This window comes from Leptonychotes weddellii, chromosome 8 (assembly GCF_054177405.1).
Source record: "Leptonychotes weddellii isolate Sample4059 chromosome 8, ASM5417740v2, whole genome shotgun sequence".
Lineage (NCBI taxonomy): Eukaryota > Metazoa > Chordata > Mammalia > Carnivora > Phocidae > Leptonychotes > Leptonychotes weddellii.
In genome coordinates this window covers 109,863,725-109,870,023 of record NC_138376.1, presented here as the reverse complement: position 1 = coordinate 109,870,023, position 6,299 = coordinate 109,863,725, and positions in this window count along the sequence as shown.

Sequence of the window (6,299 nt, the reverse complement as noted above, 5' to 3'; positions counted from 1 at the left end):
GAATATAGCAGAGGAGTGCCTGGGTGGCTCAGTCAGCTGGGTGTCCAACTCTTGATTTTGGCTCGGGTCATGATCTTGGGGTCCTGGGACTGAGCCCCACGTTGACCTCTATGCTCAGTGCAGAGTCTTCTTGTTCCCCTCCCTCTGCTCCTCCCCCCAGCTCACACACAGTCTCTCTATCTCTAAAATAAATAATAAATAAAATCTTTAAAAAAAAGGGGGGGGTGCAAAAGCTAGCCCGGGAGTTCTCAGATAGGCAACAAGAAATACCATAAGAGTTAGCCACACCTTTTTCTTCCCTTATGCATGCATGAGTAATTATCAGGTTTGTATCTCTAAGTGACTAATGAACCTTAGTTGTCAGTGAGAGGTATATCCTTCATTCTATATTCTGGGAAGGTGTAGGTAAAGGAATGGGCCTAGGTTGTGATAATGTTTCAGTGCTTTCCTTGTCGGAAACAGAGTTCATTGGAAGACGCTATTGGATTGAGGTTTTTTTTTTTTTTTAACCTAGAGAATTTTTCTTTATTTTATTATATTATGTTAATCACCATATATTACATCATTAGTTTTTGATGTAGTGTTCCATGATTCATTGTTTGCATATAAAACCCAGTGCGCCATTCAATACGTGCCCTCTTTAATACCCGTCACCAGGCTAACCCATCCCCCGAACCCCCTCCCCTCTAGAACCCTCAGTTTGTTTCTCAGAGTCCATAGTCTCTCATGGTTCATCTCCCCTTCCGATTCACCCCCCCCTTCATTTTTCCCTTCCTACTATCTTCTTCTTTTTTTAACATGTAATGTATTATTTGTTTCAGAGGTACAGTTCTGTGATTCAACAGTCTTACACAATTTTATAAGGAAATTAGTGGGATTAAACAGTAACAGTTACAAAGCTCCCAGGCATGATATCACCACACTAAGGGACAAAGAGACGAAAAAGTTAATAGAAGCTAAAGAAAGTGCAATGGTTAGTTAGTTGTAAATAAGCTCTGTCAGACAGGAGCTACAGCCTTCAGTGAACAAACAAGAAAGGAAAGAAAAAACTCAAGCAACCCTAGTAATGACCCAGCAGGGCCAGGTTCAGGGAAACATATCCACCCTGATGTCACTCTCCTTCCTCACTCTGATCTCCAGCCAGTGCAACCCTGCCTAAACACAATGGGAAGCCAGATGACCAGAGAGCCTTTGATGCAGACAAGGAGGTCATTCTCCCAGGCATCAGGAGCAGGTAAGAGGAGTGCATCTGAGGAGCAAACAGACAGTGTCCAGTGCAGATGATGACAGTGAGTGAGGTTAAGGCAAATTGACTTTTTCGTGGACCAATGCTGGCTGTATCTGACTGTCGAGTATCTGATAATTATTCTCTAAATCAATGGCTCTTGGGAGCAGAGATCTGCTGTTAATAACACTCTCAGAATCAAAGAGTAAACATCACTGCCTGAATCTGGAGTCTGGGCTGGGACCATTGGAATCATGGCTTATCCTTATCCGTTAACAACCCTGGGCCAAAGCACATGGGGCACTCAGAAGGGAATACAGCAGGAGGTCAATGGCTTTCACTTTCCTAGAGAAACAACCGCAAGGGTAAAGTAGATGAAATCAGCAAAGAAGAGGTTATTTCATGGTCAAGCTTCTTCTAGGGTATTGGGAACAGGAGCCAATGCAAAAGCTTTTGCAAATGAGTTGGCAATATTTCTTTAAAAGCCAATTAAAGGAATCTCAGATCAAAAATGATTGTGAACAATGTTTTTCTCATTTTAAATCGGGGGTTTGAGGTTCATTTGTGAGAAATCAATGTGACCACATTTATCCTTGGGTTAATATTGAAAAAAATGTATCATTATAGTGCAAATGATTTTAGTCTTTTGAAGCTGTGGGTAATATGAATACTAACTGAATGGAAATTTCAGGTTAAGGTGTATGAAATGGCAATTCAATAATGATGTGGAATATTTGGGGGGGTACATTTAATCTCAAAACAGATAGGTAAATTCTATGCAAAAAAAAAAAATCATTGTATTGCAGTAAATGATGTAACCTGAACATTTCACAGGACAGGCTCAATCACATTTTCACAACCCAGCACATTTCAGCATCAGTTAAATATATACTGTGAATGCAGAGGAATAAGGCCAATATTGATGACAGCAAGCCTTGCAAAAACCAGACCCAGCACAGCATTCCCCTTCTGTTTTCCCCCTTTCATGAAGGGGCTTCAAGCGTTCATTTGAAATTTGTCTCTTAATCTGTTTTCCATTGATGGCAGCAACTGAAAAAGTTTTCAGCCGGAAAAAGTCAAGTTAAGTCAAACCAGTTTTGTGTGCAGCAAGCATACAAATAGGCTATTTTTTAAAAAATCAGAACTTAACCATATGCTTTGAATTCAGAAGTGGGATTACACTCTAAAAGGCTGCATTATCCTTAAATCACCTTGTGTGTGTGTGTGTGCATGCATGTGTGCGTGCATGTGTATTGTGTATGCCTGTATGTAGGTGTGTGTGCATGCCTGTGAGCACACAAAGTGTAGGTCTGTTCTCTCAGCACCTAGCTTTGCAGATGATCCTGAAACAGGGACAGTGGAATGGATGACAGTTACCAGAGATTCTACCACAGTCCCCCACAGAGATTGTCTCTTAAGGATGCTGGAGAGACAGGCTCACTCTAAATATACTCTGAGATAGTATGTAGAGAGCCCCATGAAGCATAGAAAAGATTTCAGTAAAGTGCCTTTAATAAATAACACTTGAATAGATATGTTCTTTTAAAATAAAAACATGCCATTAAATAGCATACCTTGAAGTTTAAGAGATTCAACACTGGTGAATGGGTGTGTATGAGAAAAATGTTCTACACACTAGAAATGAGTACAAGAAAAGGAATAAAGAGAGATCACACCCAGACACCTCTCCAGCAAGTTATGCAGTTGGCTGGATTCAAAATACCTCTAGAAGTAACTGCTTCATAATCTCCATCGCAGGCAGATTTATACACAATGCCAAACTTTCAGGGTTTTTAAAATTTTTGTCTGAGCACTGCATATATGAACATGGGGCACAGGCCCCAGTGTTCTCACTGGGGTTGGAGCCCAGAAGTGTATGGCCATCCTATATGCCTCAATGAGTTCTGGCTCTAGCAAGAGGGGAACGTGTTGCAGCCCTTCTCCACGTCCCAGACAATATGCTTCTTCCAGAAGTCAGAAATGAGGCATAGAGAAGATATCCAGTGGGATCTTGAAGGGGCCGTTTGATCGGAACGTTACTCTATCTCGTAACCAAGATTGGGGTGAGAAATGGAGGGTCATAAGACCCCCATCCCAATCTGACCATTGTTTTAGGCAGGCCACCTACCTCTCAGTGTTCACAGCCCCTGGGAACCATCATATATTATTTTTTTAAATAAACAGGTGTATTCCTTTACTCACTTTCTTACACATGTTATAGGTAAGTGAATTACCCTATAATCTTTCCCAGACCTGTTGTTGAACACTGAGGCAGAAACATGTGCTCTAAGGTCTTTTTATCTCAGCAATGTTTCCAATTATCCACCAACATTTCACAGATGGTGCATCAATGTTAGGAGATTGAGTACCGTTCTGGGACCCCCCCCCTATTCTCACACACACTAAGCAATTAGAGATGCCTGGTCAGAATAAGTGTGACAGCAGCTTGTGACCACCTGGGGTTTGGATCATTGTTGAGCAGGGAAGATCACCAGCTGGGACCCTCAAGTCAGGTTTGAGGTGGGAAAAGAAGGAAACTTAAGTATGCATCCTCTTCCTCTCCCTCATATCTGCTCCAATATGTCTGGTCATGTGTTCTCCGGACCTTTGGACAAGTGGTGGTAGAGAAGGATGGGAATGGTGAAAAGAAGAGAGTGAAAACATAGCTACAAACAGAAAGATCACAGCCTTCACCAAACTGCTGGTCAACATAGCAGTGTTTGTATGGCCTCCATGGGCAAAATAGAGGGGCATGGCTATTGCTGTTACAGACTTCTACATATAAGTTTTCTGTATGCCAGTCTCCAAAATCTGGGAAAACTTCCTCCCTAGTCATAGATAAATCCAATTACATTTCTGGAATACTTTTTCATTAGAATCTCTATCATATTTTATCAATCAATAATAATTTTTAAAAATTTTAAAAATTAAGTAAAGATTATGACAAGATTTCCAAAAGCATTGGAATGTAACTATAGTGTAACTCCTGAGAAGTCACCTATGGTTGCACTATGGTTGGATTCAGACAGAAATTTTGATTTTTAATTTTTTAATGAACTCAAGAAGCATAGATGGGCTGTCCCTCTGTGATTTCCATAACACCTTATATTCTTCTATCACTTATCACATTTTATGTAGTCATTTCTGAAATTTTCAGCTCACAGCATGCATTAAAAAATAAAATATTTGCATTAATTACTGGGCTAATGGGATAAAGTTGCCCACAGCTAGAGGCAATTGGTCTGGGGATCCAGTCATCCATTGTCCAACTAGTCTCCCTGGTTTTAAGTTGATCAAATTGAACTCTTCGTAGGCTTTAGGAACGTCTTCACTGCTTGCAGAGCAATGGAGAGCCTGGCCATTCTGGTCGTTTTGAAGCCTCAGCATCTCTCTTATGTAAGTATAGTGTGAAAACACTGACAGGTGAACAATGCTCTGAAAACAAATTAAAAGTGTCATTGTGAATAGACCTGAATTGACTTGATGACACATGGATCCCAATCTAGGCAAGGTTCATTTACACTGTGATTGCTTATCTGCCACATCTGATTTATCTTTTTCCTGGCTACTATGTGCATGCTGCCTTGGGAAGTGAACTATCACTACTATTCCTCTAGCATCAGAGTCTCCTTATATCTTGATATTTCCAAAGACAATGAAAACATGTAATACCTTTTCTTACCTACATTCCAACAACCCTGATTCTAAAGGCCTAATGTGACTCCTTGATACTCTACCTTAATTGTGAGTGCATGATATATAGAAATGTTAATAAAGTGCAATGCATTCTAGCCATCTAATAATATCGAACTTGAGTATGAAGATCCCAGACTTTGATTCTGTATCAGTGAGGATAGACTAGTTCATTTATCATTAGACTGCATGTCCATCATGATCTATAAGAGGGTTCTCCTCATCAATGACACTGAGGAAGCCAGGATATAGGAGGCTCCATCTCAACACATGCTTCATTAATGCAGAGGTGGGGAAGAGAGGGCATGGTAAACCACATGCTGGTACTTAAAACTTCTGACCAAATATAATCCATTATTTCTTCAGCTCAGATTTCATTGGCTAACCAAGTCACATGGCTATTTCTGAGTTCTTTACAGGCAGGGACACCAAGTATTTGTAAATAATAATATAGTGTACTGCTGACTGCATGGCCTCATGAGCAGAAAGAAGGCATTCATTTGTTCAACAAACACCCTTGAGTACTTATTATGTGTCAGGTCTGGTTGAGGCTCTTACAATATGTCAAACACAAAAACATATAAAGATCCCTGCCCTCATGGAGTTTGTATTTTAGTGGGAAGACAAAGACGATACACAATAAGCATAATGTATAAGTAAGGTATATGTTTTATTAGAAGTTGATAATGGCTATGGAAACAAGGTTGGGGAGGAAGGGATTGCAAGGGACACCATAGTGTGACTGGAAGTGCCAAAGAAAGAGGAATGGCTATTTTAAATAGAGTTGTCAGGGAAGGACTCACTAAATAAGTAAAATCTGAGCAAAAACTTGAAGTAGGTTGGGGAGTTACCTAAATGTATATCTGATCATATACATCTTCCTTGGCTTTTATCTTGAGTGAGTTGGGAAACCATTGATGGCTTTTGAACAGAGAAATGGCATGACTAATGTGACTTCTGTTTTAAAAGGAACTTCTCCGTTGAACATGGACTGTAGGGTTCAGGATAAAAGCAAGGGGATACGTTAGAAAGTTACCTCAGGAAACCAGGTGAGATATGATGACAGCTCAGACCAGGGTGGCAGCATTGGAGATGGTGGGAAGTAGTCAGAATCTGGATATTTCCTGAAAGTGGCAACAACAGATTTTGGGAAGGACTGAATGTGGGATGTGAGAGAAAGTTTTTGTCCTAAAGACCTAGATGGCTAGTGTAGGAGTGCTGACAATACGGACTCCATTTTGGCCCTCCATCTTGTTCATGTTTGCTCAATGACCTCTTTTGGGACTATGTGTTCTGGGCCCCTGGGAAATTAATATACATACTTTAGAAATGCCTGTCAAGGCCAGAATGGGGGGAGGCTTCCTTTGGCTTCCCATGAATC